At 50.3% G+C, this 16,356-nt stretch overlaps 1 non-coding gene across 1 annotated transcript; it reads right to left on the reverse strand.

Moving 5' to 3' along the window:
* Positions 1-1,937: 1,937 nt before the first annotated feature.
* LOC149191809 (18S ribosomal RNA) lies at positions 1,938-3,748 on the reverse strand. The gene has a single exon (XR_016255397.1). It is a non-coding gene; the product is annotated as an 18S ribosomal RNA (ribosomal RNA).
* Between the last annotated feature and the right edge of the window lie 12,608 nt (positions 3,749-16,356).

The raw sequence follows: 16,356 nt of genomic DNA on the forward strand, positions 1-16,356 counted from the left end.
CAATCCCACCTTTTCTTCGTAAAGCTAGGGCCGAAAGGAAGAAGGGAAGAAAACAACATGAAAGAAAGAGAGATATCAAACACGTCCACCGGCTCACAGGGGGAGGCTCAAACAGAGAACAAGCTTCCCCACCCTCGTGCCTTCGCAAAAAAGGGGGGAACTGCAGGGGACGGTGATCGAGAAGGACTATGGTGGCCACCCTCAGAACTCGCACTACTTTTCTTCCTTCCTGAACACCAATCCACAACAATCCCACCTCTTCTCGGTAAAGCCAAGGGGCCAAAAGCAAGAAGGGAAGAAAACAATAGGAAAGTAAGAGATATCAAACGTGGCTACAGGCTCACAAGGGGAGGCTCAAACAGAGAACAAGCTTCCCAAACCTCGCGCCTTCGGAAAAAGGGGGGAACTGCAGGGGACGGCGATCGAAAAGGACTAGGGTGGCCACTCTGGGAACTCACACTACTTTTCGTCCTTCTAGAGCACCAATCCACAACAATCCCACCTCTCCTCCGTAAAGCTAGGGGCAAAAGGAAGAAGGGAAGAAAACAACACCAAAGAAACCAAGATCCCAAGAAAAGAGAGAAGATCAACAGCACGCCAATTAGATGTCTGATAACCAAAAAGAAATCAAACAAGGCACCCAATCCAAAAAGTGTCCCACCTCTTCACACCCTCCCACATGCATTCAGCACAACACCCTTTCCAGCTTTACGACATAGCAAACAACCAAGCAAATAAATCACAACCTAAAACTGACCAATAGAAAAGACAAAGGCCATGATGAGACCAGTGTCTGGAGCATGCCACTGAGAGGCACATAGCCCCCCAACCCAGCGACACAAGGCTTCAAACGAAAAATAGACCACTGCCAATAACACAAACCCACCCCGCTCTTGCACCCCTTCGTGTACAAAACACCCAACAACCTTTCCACCGAGAGAGTCAACGGGGGTCAAATAATCAAACTCCAAAGAGGAGTTGTCACGGGCCGACGCTCAATGCTGGAGAAATCTGCCGACCACAAATACATCGATGGTGCAAGGCCAATAGAGAGAGGGACGTTCGCAAAGCACACACCATGAAACAAAGAAATGACGCAAGTCCCACAAAAAACCCACAATCCAAAGGGAGGAACAAATACACAACCCGCTACTTCTTTTTCCCTTAGAAGGGGAGTGGGTCACGAGAGGACGAGGAATTCCCTCGACGACAGAGGCATGAGATAAGATTGCCACTCTCATGCGGGTCGGCGGGGAAAATTGCGATCTCGATGGAGCTCAGACCGAGGGATGGGTTTTTCGTTACCTCGACACCCAACCCTTCCGCGAGGGCATGTCGAGGAACGGTCGGGAGGGACTAGGGTGGCCAGCCCAATGGGTTGAACCGCTCTTCATCCATCCCATACTGACCGCACCCCGACAATCTCCTCTCACAGAAGGTTTGAGCTACCAGGCGCGTGCGCAACCACTCCCTCGACCCAACCACCAGCGAAAAAGCTCACCCAAGAAACACATCAACCGCCGCCACCTTTTCGAGAGAACCAACTATGGAAGCCCGCACCCTTGGCCCATGCCTTCCAACGAACAAAAGACCGAGCACCGCCACTACGAATGAGTCTGAATTTATCCATCATATTTACTGAGCACCTCAACTCTGCAGCAACCATGCCCGGCCGAACAGATCATCGGAAGGGCTCCCAAGAAACAAGCTTCCAGACCCCCTGCAAAAACACATTGGGGGTAAGAAAAACAAAGGATGGGTGGGACAAGCACAAGCATGGCTTGCAAGCACACACGAAAAAACAAGTGTTACCTTGAGACAAGCAACCAACAATGTTCCCGCCAAACACCAAACCCGCTCCCCTAGAGACGCACCACAAAGTCCCACATTGCAATCGAAACCCAACCAACCCGAACCAAAAAAGAAAACCGTGCTATCAATGATCCTACCGCAGGTTCACCTACGGTAACCTTGTTACGACTTCTCCTTCCTCTAAATGATAAGGTTCAATGAACTTCTCACGACGTCGACGACGGTGAACCACCATCGTCGACGCAATCTGAACACTTCACCGGATCATTCAATTGGTAGGAGCGACGGGCGGTGTGTACAAAGGGCAGGGACGTAGTCAACACAAGTTAATGACATGCGCTTACTAGGAATTCCTTGTTGAAGACCAATAATTGCAATGGTCTATCCCCATCACGATGCAATTTGAGAAGATTTCCTGATCCTCTCGAACCAGGAATAAAAACTCGTTGGCTGCATCAGTGTAGCGTGCGTGCGGCCCAGAACATCTAAGGGCATCACATAACTGTTATTGCCTCAAACTTCCATGGCCTAAACGGCCATAGTCCCTCTAAGAAGCTGGCTGCGAAGGGGAACCTCCGCATAGCTAGTTAGCAGGCTGAGGTCTCGTTCGTTATCAAAATTAACCAGACAAATCGCTCCACCAACTAAGAACGGCCATGGACCACCACCCATAGAATTAAGAAAGAGCTCTCAATCTGCCAATCCTTACTATGTCTGGACCTGGTAAGTTTCCCCGTGTTGAGTCAAATTAAGCCGCAGGCTCCACTCCTAGTGGTGCCCTTCCGTCAATTCCTTTAAGTTTTAGCCTTGTGACCATACACCCCCAGAACCCAAACACTCTGATTTCTTAGAAGGTGCTGGCAGAGTACTTAGAGCAACATCCGTCGATCCCTGGTTGGCATCGTTTATGGTTGAGACTAGGACGGTATCTGATCATCTTCGAGCCCCCAAATTTCGTTCTTGATTAATGAAAACATCCTTGGAAAATGCTTTCGCAGTGGTCCATCTTTCATAAATCCAAGAATTTCACCTCTGACAATGAAATATGAATGCCCCTGACAGTCCCTATTAATCATTACTCCAGTCCCGAAGGCCAACACAATAGGACCAGACTCCTATCACGTTATTCCATGCTAATGTATTCATAGCATAAGCTTGCTTTGAGCACTCTAATTTTTTCAAAGTAACAGCGCCGAAACTGCAACCCAGCCAATTAAGGCCAGGAGCATGCCGCTGACAAAAGGGATGGAAGGCCAGGTGCACACCGAGTAGGCGGACCGACCCTTACGACCCAAGATCCAACTACGAGATTTTTAACTGCAACAACTTAAATATATGCTATTGGAGCTGGAATTACCGCGGCTGCTGGCACCAGACTTTCCCTCCAATGGATCCTCGTTAAGGGATTTAGATTGTACTAATTCCAATTACCAGACTCGATGAGCCAAGTATTGTTATTTATTGTCACTACCTCCCCATGTCCGGATTGGGTAATTTGCGCGCCTGTTGCCTTCCTTGGATGTGGTAGCCGTTTCTCAGGCTCCCTCTCCGGAATCGAACCCTAATTCTCCGTCATCCATCACCACCATGGTAGGCCTCTATCCTACCATCGAAAGTTGATAGGGCAGAAATTTGAATGAAGCATCGCCAGCACAAGGGCTGTGCGATCCGTTGAGTTGTCATGATTCACCGGAGAAGCGGGCAAGCCCGCGCCAGCCTTTTATCTAAAAAATGCATCCCTTCCAAGGAGTCGGGACTTGGTGCACGTATTAGCTCTAGAATTACTACGGTTATCCGAGTAGTATGGTACCATAAAAAAAATATAACTGATTTAATGAGCCATCCACAGTTTCACAGTCTCAATTAGTTCATACTTAGACATGCATGGCTTAATCTTTGAGACAAGCATATGACTACTGGCAGGATCAACCAGGTAGCACCCTCCTACTTCAAAGGGCATTCCCGGCGCTCTCTTACCGAGAGCTAGCCTGAACACCCATCAAGTCAAAGAGACGTTAAAATATCATGTAAAACTTTTATGCCTTGCACTTCTTGCATCCAAGAAGGAAGCACACGCAACATGCCAAGGATATGGTGAACAAATGGGCAGACCTGCCGAGCCACAACGCACCAAGGCCACTCCGGAGTTCGTAGCCATGACCCAAAGAACAAGAAAACGAGCGATCACTCACTGACTCCCTTAGAAATTCCTCCAAAGGCCTCCACGCCCCACACCGAGGGCACCTAGGAGTCCACCCAGACAGCAGCAACGATGGACCTCGATCACCCGATCACCCGCGGCAGCCTCTATGCAGAGGAAACAAATGGAGAACAACCACCCACGTAACCTCTATATTACAAATGAGCCGCAACCCTCCCCGCCCCTGCACCAAGGCCACCTAGGAATCCACCAGGACAACAGCAACGATGGACCTCGATCTCCCGACCGCCTGTGGCAGCCTCGACATGAAGGAAAAGGAAGGAAATAAAAAGAGGATGACCGACTGCACACATCCTATCATAGAGAGGCCATACAAACCTCCCCACCCCGCACTAATGCCACCTAGGAGTCCACCCGGACAACAGCAACAGTGGACCTCGATCGGATGATCGCCTGCGGAAGCCTTGACACAAAGGCAAGGGAAGGAAATCATACAAGATGAACCGAGCCCGCAACCTACCTTAGAAATGCCCCCCAACCCACCCCTCCCCGCACAGGGGCCACCTAGGAGTCCACCCAGACAGCAGCAACGATGGACCTTGATCGCATGATCGCCTGTGGCAGCCTCAATGCAGAGAGGAAACGGAAGGAAATAAAACAAGACCAACCGAGCCCACAACCTCTCTCAGAAATTCCCCTTGACCCTCCACACCATGCACCGAGGCCACCTAGGATTCCACCCGCGACAGCAGCAACGGTGGACCTCGATCACTTGACCGCCTGCGGCAACCACAATGCAAAGGCAAAGGAAGGAAGTAAATGCAAATCAAGAGGGTCGCTACACAATACAAGAACACATATCCAAATAGGAGGAGGAGGCATCGGGTAGCTCCGCACCCCACGCACCCTACATAAAGGCAACCTAGGAGATTTCCCACAGCTTTACCGACCGAATGATGACTAATTTTCCCCTACGGCCACCTCCACGCAAAGGATGGAGGTTGAAGCGTTCCACCTCGAAATCCTTCTTCCAGATAGCCCACACCATCGATGAATATAGTAGCAAGCCTCCTCCCCATTGGACCACGAGCGCATACACAATTGAAACAACAAGTGCCCCCCAACCCTCCCCGCAAAGAGGCCACCTAGGAGTCCATTCGGATAGCAGCAACGATGGACCTCGACTGCATGATCGCCTGCGACAGCCTCAATGCAAAGGAAACAGAAGGAAACAAAACAGAAAGACCAACCGAGTGCACAACCTCTCTCAGAAATGCCCCCCGACCCTCCACGCCACACACCGAGGCCACCTAGGAGTCCACCCGTGCCAGCAGAAATGGTGGACCTCGATCACTTGACCGCCTGTGGCAACCATGATGCGAAGGCAAAGGAAGGAACTAAATGCAAATCAAGAGGGTCGCTACACAATACAAGAACACATATCCGAATAGGAGGAGGGATCAGGCAGCTCCGTACCCCACACACCCTACGTACAGGCAGCCTAGGAGATTTCCCATAGCTTTACCGACTGGACGATGAATAATTTTCCCCTACGGCCACCTCCACGCAAAGGAGGGAGGTCGAAGCATTCCACCTCGAAATCCTTCTTCCAAATAGCCCCCACCATCACTGCAGCAAGCCTCCTCCCCATTGGACCACGAGCACATACACAATTGAAACAACAAGTGCCCCCCAACCCTCCCCTCCCCGCAGAGAGGCCACCTAGGAGTCCACCCGGACAGCAGCAACGATGGACCTCGATCGCATGATCGCCTACGGCAGCCTCAATGCAAAGGAAATGGAAGGAAACAAAACAACAAGACAACCTGAGCCCACAACCTCTCTTAGAAATGTGCACCCCGACCCTTCACGCCACACACCGAGGCCACCTAGGAGTCCACCCGTGACAGCAGAAATGGTGGACCTCGATCACTTGACCGCCTGCGGCAACCACGATGCGAAGGCAAAGGAAGGAAATAAATGCAAATCAAGAGGCTCGCTACACAATACAAGAACATATCCAAACATGAGGAGGGATCAGGCAGCCCCACACCCCCCGCACCCTACGTACAGGCAACCTAGGAGATTTCCCATAGCTTTACCGACTGGACGATGAATACCTTTCCCCTACGGCCACCTCCACACAAAGGAGGGAGGTTGAAGCATTCCACCTCGAAATCCTTCTTCCAGATAGCCCCCACCATCGACATAGCAAGCCTCCTCCCCATTGGACCAGGAGCGCATACACAATTCAAACAACAAATGCCCATAAACGTTGTGATTTAACATTTCCAGCCGCAAAAGCCTGCCACGCATGCAAGATGCAAGGGAAAAGTTGACCCCTTGATCAAACATATGGGCCAACACATCTATCAAAACCTCAAAGCCAACGCAACCACGAACGATGTGCACTTTGAAAGGAATGTCAACCCTTGACTTTACAATAAGGAGAACAGCGCCTCACATCGCCTGACGGAAAAAGCAAGCAAGAGGGAGGGTAGGTGGTTTACAACCAAAACCCTTCCACTTCCCTCTTAAATGTATGCATCTCAACCCACAATGCCAACACAGAAAGAGTACAAGCACAAGACACCGGCACCATAAACAACTGAACAATGAAGAGGCTAGCCATCACAAGGAGCCACACCACAACAACCCATACAACTCCCAAAACTTGGAGCAGAAGGGCAATTGTTCACATATGCCTCCCAGGACAAGCATGGCCAACATTACCGCTCATGCACTACCGAGTGGGTATGGAGAGAATATGAAAATCGGACACCCTACAAATGACCCAATGCCATTCTTGAGGCAAACCCAAAAAACCAACTCAATTACCAACCCACCTTTCACACGAAAAGAAAAACCCTTCACACCAAATAGGGAGGAGGTGAACAATATAACGAGGATCCAATTTCAATGGAGCCACAAATGGCTGCCCAACCCAATCAAAATTCTCTATTCACAACAACCGAGGGGCACGATAGCGACATAGGCAACGACGGAGTTTTGGGGCTTCCATCTGGGACCGCAACAACGAAGGCTCAAAGGAGCACCGAGAAAAATTTCAACATTCTTATCGTTGGGATGGGAAAGAGGGACGGGGATGAGCATGGCCCACATTACCGCTCATGTGCTACCGAGCGGGGATGGAGAGAAGACGAAAATCGGCCACCCTACAAATGACCCAAGGCCATCGTTCGGGCAAACCCGACAAAGCAACTCGATTACCAACCCACCTTTCACACGGAAAGGAAACCTATCACCGATATCTTCTGGAGGGGCACAAGGGGGATAAGGACGAGCCAAAGAGCCACACCACAAGAACCCATACAGCTCCAAGAACTTAGAGAGCATAAGGGGAATTGTTCACGTATGCCTCCCGGGACGAGCATGGCCAACATTACTGCTCATGCGCTACCGAGTGGGGATGGAGAGAAGATGAAAATCGGACACCCTACAAATGACCCAAGGCCATCGTTCAGGCAAACCCAAAAACACAAATGAATTACCAACCCACCTTTCACACGGAAAGAAAACCTGCCGCTGGTATCATCTGGAGGGGCATAAGGGGACCAAGACGAACCAGGGAGCCAAACCACAACAACCCCTACAGCTCCAAGAACTTAGAGAGCAATTGTCCACATATGCCTCCCAGGACGAGCATGGGCAACATTACCACTCATGCGCTACCGAGTGGGGATGGAGAGAAGATGAAAATCGGCCACCCTACAAATGACCCAAGGCCATCGTTCAGGCAAACGCGAAAACACAACTCGATTACCAACCCACCTTTCACACGGAAAGAAAACCTGTCGCTGGTATCATCTAGAGGGGCACGAGGGGGACTAGGACAAGCTAGGGAGCCACACCACAACAACCCATACAGCTTCAAGGACTTGGAGAGCGGAAGGGGAATTGTTCACGTATGCCTCCCAAGACGAGCATGGCCAACATTACCGCTCATGTGCTACCGAGTGGGGATGGAGAGAAGATGAAAATCGGACACCCTACAAACGACCCAAGGCCATCGTTCAGGCAAACCCGAAAACACAACTTGATTACCAACCCACCTTTCACATGGAAAGAAAACCTGCCATTGGTATCATCTGGAGGGGCACTCGAGGACCAAGACAAGCTAGGGAGCCACACCACAACAACCAATACAGCTCCAAGGACTTGGAGAGTGGAAGGGGAATTGTTCACATATGCCTCCCAGGACGAGCATGGGAAACATTACTGCTCATGCACTACCGAGTGGGGATGGAGAGAAGACGAAAATTGGCCGCCCTACAAACGACCCAAGGCCATCGTTCAGGCAAACACAAAAACACAACTCGATTACCAACCCACCTTTCACATGGAAAGAAAACCTGTCACTGGTATCATCTGGAGGGGCACTCGAGGACCAGGACGAGCCAGGGAGCCACACCACAACAGCCCATACAGCTCCAAGAACTTGGAGAGCAGAAGCGGAATTGTTCACATATGCCTCCCCGGCCGAGCCTGGTCAACATTACCGCTCATGCATTACCGAGTGGGGATGGAGAGAAGATGAAAATCAGCCGCCCTACAAACGACCCAAGACCATCGTTTAGGAAAACTCGAAAACACAACTCGATTACCAACCCACCTTTCACACGGAAAGAAAACCTGTCGCTGGTATCATCTGGAGAGGCACACGGGGACCAAGACGAGCCAAGGAGCCAATCCACAACAGCCCATACAGTTCCAAGAACTTGGAGAGCGGAAGGGGAATTGTTCATGTATGCCTCCCAGGATGAGCATGGCCAACATTACCGCTCTTGCGTTACCGAGTGGGGATGGAGAGAAGATGAAAATCGGCGGCCCTACAAACGACCCAAGGCCATCATTCAGGAAAACCCAAAAACACAACTCAATTACCAACCCACCTTTCACACGGAAAGAAAACCTGTCGCTGGTATCATCTGGAGGGGCACGCGGGGACCAGGACGAGCCAAGGAGCCACACCACAACAGCCCATACAGCTCCAAGAACTTGGAGAGCAGAAGGGGAATTGTTCACATATGCCTCCCAAGACGAGCATGGCCAACATTACTGCTCATGCGCTACCGAGTGGGGATGGAGAGAAGATGAAAATCGACAACCCTACAAATGACCCAAGGCCATCCTTTAGGCACACGCAAAAACACAACTCAATTACCAACCCACCTTTCACACGGAAAGAAAACCTGTCGCTGGTATCATCTGGAGGGGCGCAAGGGGGACCAGGACGAGCAAGGGAGCCACACCACAATAGCCCATACAACTCCAAGAACTTGGAAAGCAGAAGGGGAATTGTTCACATATGCCTCCCAAGACGAGCGTGGCCAACATTACCGCTCATGTGCTACCGAGTGGGGATGGAGAGAAGATGAAAATTGGCCACCCTACAAACGACCCAAGGCCATCGTTCAGGCAAACGCAAAAACACAACTCAATTACCAACCCACCTTTCACACGGAAACAAAACTTGTCGCTGGTATCATCTAGAGGGGCGCGAGGGGGACCAGGATGAGCAAGGGAGCCACACCACAACAGCCCATTCAGCTCCAAGAACTTGGAAAATGGAAGGGGAATTGTTCACATATGCCTCCCAAGACGAGCATGTCTAACATTACCACTCATGCGCTACAGAGTGGGGATGGAGAGAAGATGAAAATCGACCACCCTACAAATGACCCAAGGCCATCGTTCAGGCAAACGCGAAAACACAACTCAATTACCAACCCCCACCTTTCACACGGAAAAAAAACCTATCACTGGTATCATCTGGAATTTGCTTTGGCCCCTGCACAACCGAAACAAAGCGACAAGGGAGAGCCAGGCAAACGAGCAGCACGAAAATGAGCAAAGCTAACCTCGAGTCACAACTTAGCATTTTTGATACGGGAACATTGGCCCATGCGCGCCCACACCCGAATGAATTTGCATGGTCGCCCGCACAACCGAAACGAAGCAACAAGGGAGAGCCGGGAAAAAAAGCTGCACGAACGAGCACAAAGCCAACCTCGGGTCACAACTTAGCATTTTTTGATACAGGCTCGTTCGCCCAGGCACGCCCTCGCCCAAACAACCCACCCAAACGAGTTCACACGGACGCCCTCAAACGACCCACCCGAACGATTTTGCATGGGCGCCCAAATGACCGAAACTGTCACGCCCCTACACCTGCGGTGATCTTCCAACCACTTGTAGTGAGGTGCGACACCACCGAACGCTTTCTCTTTAACAATACTAACGTTTATGGGCTACGCCCATTCCAACATAAAATTAGTTAACTTGTGTTCTTATAACTGAGTAAGGTTTTATCCTTTATACTTTAACAAAGAACATTCTCAATCATCAACCATGAACAATAAACCGAGAACAATACACAAGTATAAAGGGAGGGGCAACTCCCGGTAAAGTCTGCCCAACAATATATTATAACAGCTTCTTCAATTTTACAATACGTGTGCTTGACAACTTCAAGCCAACACTTAGAATAATTTTACAACAGGCATAGAACAGCCTTATACACAATCGTATGCACTCTTGCACAAAGAAGAATGCCCACCCGGGCCACCTATCTCACTCTGTCAAGTCCTGCACACAACCTGCACCTCGGCACACTTGCCTCGTCCACACCGGCACTTAAAACCCAAGTCTGAACTCACAACCAAACTCCAACACCTCAACTCACAAGAATACACCTATCTCTCACTTGGGCTGAACAACGCATGAGATATGCGTTTTCCCCTTCCAAGACTGCGCAGATATTTACCCCTTATGTGAAGAGACTTGAGCGAAGTTGTTTGGTTCAAATGAGCTCCAAGCTCACCTTATATATATGAAACTTAATGTGTGGTTGGAAGGGGGTGTCCAGCCTTAAGGCCGACCCCACAAACCAACATCCTACGCCCACATGTACACTTTCATATGTCGACCCAACTCTATTTGCCATCGCATATAAACAAGGATCAACACTTAGCCATTTTAGCATCTTTTTCCTTATCGTCGCATTTCTGTTCACCTGAAACGTCGCAGCCAACTCGCAGGAACGTCGCACCGTCGTGTGCGCTCACCCACCGTGCACCCGTGCTTGCCTGTGTGCCCGCACCCGCCCGTGCGCCCACGCCCGCTCGCGCACCCTCGTGCAGCCCGACGCGCCGGTCGCCCACACCCGCGCCCGCCGTGCATGTCGCCTTGCTCGGCGCCCAACCGCGCTCGCAACTGGAGGTCCTTACATTCTCCTCCACCTGAAATCGTTGTCGTCCTCGACAACATACCATCCCGATAGCTCTCCACCAAGATCATCATCCCTCCGCGATGTCGACCTTTCCACACAAGGCAACATCCCTGCAACATATGTAGAGACTCTTTCTCCACTATGTCTCGGCCTAGTGACCACTGCCACCAAGCTCACCATCCATAATCCATGCTCAGGTCCATGGAAACTCCATCCATCTCATTTGCAACATGTTGTCCATATCAACCTGACTCTTGATGTGCCCCATTCAGGTCCATGAAGCTCTCTCCATCATCTGCAATGTGCCACCCTCAAGTCTTCATTCACTCTTGATGTGCCCCATTCAGGTCCATGAAGCCCTCTTCATCATCTGCAATGTGCCATCCTCAAGTCTCCAATCTGATCAACTCTTGATGTGCCCCATCCAGGTCCATGAAGTCCCCTTCATCATCTGCAATGTGCCATCCTCAAGTTACCATGTCACACTAGCAAGTCCTCCTGTATAACATTCCTGCCCTAGCACCTTGTTAGGATGTCCCTTGACATCTTCACAAGTGCTTCCACACAATGTCCTTGCATAGGTCTCTACCATGCTCCATGTCTTCAAGTCTCCAACCTGATGTCCATGACTAAGTTGCCCATGTAGTCAACCAAGTAGACACATCACAACATCTGGCCATCCCATCCAAGTCTTCAACTTTCGGTTTAGTGAACTTGGTCACCCAACCATCTCATCATCATCATGTCATGAGTCCCTTCACCATAGCTCCTCCACCAAAGTTTCCACCAAGACTACCTCTTGGTCTCAGCCATGAGAAGTCCACCCAAAACATCACAAGTGTGTGCCCTCCTTAATCTGTCCATGAGTCATGTCGGGCACTTAACCAATTCATATGGCTAAAGCATGACTCAATCATCCACAACGATCATCAAGTTTCATCCTTGTTCCGGGTCCTTGCACCTTTCATCCCAAGGTCACAAGTAACCCCAACAAGATTTCCAACAACTGACAATCCTTGCTCTTCCATACAAGGTTCCATCATAGTCATCCATGGTAAGATGTCCTCTTGCCTTGGCAAACCGGTTTTGTCCTTCCCTGCACCTGGTCCATCTCCCAAATGCCCAAATGAAACACAAGTATCATCACTTACTTTATCATCATGAGGCTCCTCCATGTGAGTGACCTCATTCATACATGTTGACAAACTGCATGATCCTGGTTCAGCTTGATCATCTTCAAGTTCACCCTCCATTGTAGTCATGCCTGCAACATCTTCCTCTATCACGGCTTCCTCTTCCTTGTTGGCACAAACTGCAGCTTCACCTTGCTCCATTGCCCAACCTGGTTGAAGAAGCTCTTTCTCAGCTTCAGCCTTCTTCTTCCAGGCTAGGAGATGCCTCTCAAGAGCTAGGCAATCCCACTTCTTTTGGTTCAATTTTTGTCTTATCTTGAGCTCCTTGAGTTCTGCTTCAAGCAATATCATTTCCTTTGTAATTTGAGAGGTTTCCTCCTCATTCTGGTTAGGAAACCCTTCTTAACTAAGGCCTGAAGAGCACTCTTTGTTTCAAACCACATTTTGCCCCATTCTGTAAATCCTTGTTTTACTCCTTCTAAATCTTCAAGTAGACTCCCATCGAGTTCTTCGAAGGATGCATAACCCAATTTCTACAAGATAAACATCTTCACTGCTTCACCTGTCACCAACTCCAACCGAGCTCTGATACCAACTGTCACGCCCCTACACCTACGGTGATCTTCCAACCGCTTGTAGCGAGGTGCGGCCCCACTGAACGCTTTCTTTTTAACAATATTAACGTTTATGGGCTACGCCTATTCCAACATAAACTTAGTTAACTTGTGTTCTTATAACTAAGTAAGGTGTTATCCTTTATACTTTAACAAAGAACATTCTCAATCATCAATCATGAACAATAAACCGAGAACAATACACAAGTATAAAGGGAGGGGCAACTCCCGGTAAAGTCTGCCCAACAATATATTATAATAGCTTCTTCAATTTTACAATACAAGTGTGCTTGACAACTTCAAGCCAACACTTAGAATAATTTTACAACAGGCATAGAACAGCCTTATACACCATCATATGCACTCTTGCACAAAGAAGAATGCCCACCCGGGCCACCTATCTCACTTTGTCAAGTCCTGCACACAACCTGCACCTCGGCACACTTGCCTCGTCCAAACCGGCACTTAGAACCCAAGTCTGAACTCACAACCGAACTCCAACACCTCAAACCACAAGAATACACCTACCTCGCACTTGGGCTGAACAACGCATGAGTTATGCATTTTCCCCTTCCAAAACTGCGCAGGTTTTTACCCCTTATGCGTTAGAGATTTGAGCGAAGTTGCTTGGTTCAAATGAGCTCCAAGCTCACCTTATATATATGAAACTCAACGTGTGGTTGGAAGGGGGTGTCCAGCCTTAAGGCCGACCCCACAAACCAACATCTCACGCCCATATGTGCACTTTCATACGTCGGCCCAACTCCATTTGCCATCGCATATAAACAAGGATCAACACTTAGCCATTTTAGCGTCTTTTTCCTTATCGTCGCATTTCTGTTCACCTGAAACGTCGCAGCCAACTCGCAGGAATGTCGCACCATCATGTGTGCTCACCCGCCATGCGCCCGTGCCTGCCCGTGTGCCCGTGCCCGCCCGTGCGCCCGTGCCCGCCCGCGCGCCCTCGTGTAGCTCTACTCGCCGGTCGCCCTCACCCGCGCCCGCCGTGCACGTCGCCTTGCCCGACGCCCAACCGCGCTCGCAACCGGAGGTCCTTACAGAAACGAAGTGACAAGGGAGAGTTGGGCAAACGAGCTGCACGAATATGCACAAAGCCAACCTCGAGTCACAACTTAGCATTTTTTTATACGGGCTCGTTCGCCCGAGTGCGCCCTCGCCTGAACGACCCGCCCGAACGAGTTCACATGGACGCCCTCAAACGACCCGCCCAAATGACCAAAATGAAGCGACAAGGGAGAGTCGGGCAAACGAGCTACACGAACGTGCACAAAGCCAACCTTGGGTCACAACTTAGCATTTTTTCATACAGGCTCATTCGCCCGGGTGCCCCCTCGCCAGAACGACCAGCCCGAACGAGTTCACACGGGTGCCCTCAAACGACCCGTCCGAACGACCGAAACGAAGCGACAAGGGAGAACCGGGAAAACGAGCTGCACGAACATGCACAAAGCCAACATCGGGTCACAACTTAGCATTTTTGATACGAGCTCGTTCGCCCGGGCGCGCCCTCGCCCAAATGACCCACCCGAACGAGTTCACACGGGTGCCCTCAAACGACCCGTCCGAACGATTGTTCATGGGCACCCGAACGACCGAAACAAAGCGGCAAGGGAGAGCTGGGCAAACGAGCTGCACGAACGTGCACAAAGCCAACCTCGGGTCAAAACTTAGCATTTTTTGATACGAGCTCGTTCGCCCGGGCGCACCCTCGCCCGCACGACGTGCCTTGTAAGGCCTTCGTGCGGCGGGCGATCGTGCACGGGCGCGGGCAAGAGCGCGGGCGGGCGCGTTCAACCACGATGTGCGACGGGTGCGATGGAGTGCAGAGGAAATGCGACAAACTTACAACACTATGCGACATAAAAATGCGACGTTATGGGGTAACACTAAAACGACTAAGTGTGGAACTACCATATATATATGCGATGTTGAACGATGCTTACAAGCCAACTTTTGTGTGTTACTTGTGGGCGTGCGTTGGCTAATTTGGGGGTCGGCCTGGGGCTGCACACCCCTTGAAACCTGCGCAAGGTTTCATATAAGTAAGTGAGGTTTGAAGCTGATTTACTCACCAATGAATTGGCTCATCACTTCTACGCACTGGAAGGGGTGAAACTGCGCAAGGGATAAAAGGAGTTGTGCATAGCTCATGCGCTCTACCTGAGTGAGGTGAAGGCAAGCGTGCCGGAGTACAGTTTGGATGCGGATTCGTGTAGTACTTGGTAGAGAGGTATAAGTGGCTCGGGTGAGCACTTCTCTTTGTGCAAGGGTGCACATGATTGTAAAAGGTTGTTCTATGCCTTGATTGTAAAATATTCTAAGTATAGACTTGGAGTTTTGCCAAGTATACTTGATGATTGTATTATTGAAAAACTGATATAATATATTGTCGGGCAGACTTGTTCGGGAGTTGCCCCTCCCCTTTATACTTGTTGCAATTGTTGTTCTCGGTTTAATTGCATGATGATAATGAATGAGTATGGGCTTCATTAAGTATAAAGGATAATTGCTTTTACTTAGTTGCGAAACACAAGCTAAGTATGTTAATGTGAAAGTAGGCGTAGTCCACGAATGTTAGTATTGGTGAAAAGAACGCGTTCACTGGTGCCGCACCTCGCTATAAGCGGTTGGAAGACTACCGCAGGTGTAGGGGTGTGACACGCCCGAACGAGTTCACACGGGCGCCCTCAAACAACCCGCCTGAATGATTTTGCATGGGCGCCCGAATGACTGGAACGAAGTGACAAGGTAGAGCCGGGCAAACAAGCTCCACGAACGTGCACAAAGCCAACCTCGGGTCACAACTTAGCATTTTTGATACAGGCTCGTTCGCCCGAGCGTGCCCTCACCTGAACGTCCCGCCTGAACGAGTTCACACGGACGCCCTTAAACAACCCGCGCGAATGAACAAAACGAAGCGACAAGGGAGAGCCGGGCAAACGAGCTGCACGAAGGTGCACAAGGCCAACCTCAGGTCACAACTTAGCATTTTTTATATTGGCTCGTTCACCCGTGCACGCCCTCGCCTGAACGAGTTCACATGGACGCCCTCAAACGACCCGCCCGAATGATTTTGCATGGGCACTCGAACGACTGAAATGAAGCGACAAGGGAGAGCCGGGAAAACGAGCTGCACGAACGTGCACAAAGCCAACCTCGGGTCACAACTTAGAATTTTCGATACGGGCTCGTTCACCCGGCCGCGCCCTCACCCGAACGAGTTCACACAGACGCCCTCAAACGACCCACCCGAATAGTTTTGCATGGGCGCCTGAACGACAGAAACGAAGCGACAAGGGAGAGTCGGGCAAACGAGCTGCACGAATGTGCACAAAGCCAACCTCAGGTCACAACTTAGCATTT

Source organism: Pinus tabuliformis, chromosome 2_2 (genome assembly GCF_031772625.1).
Source record: "Pinus tabuliformis cultivar Carrire ecotype Pingquan chromosome 2_2, CPIR1, whole genome shotgun sequence".
NCBI classification, from domain to species: Eukaryota; Viridiplantae; Streptophyta; class Pinopsida; order Pinales; family Pinaceae; genus Pinus; species Pinus tabuliformis.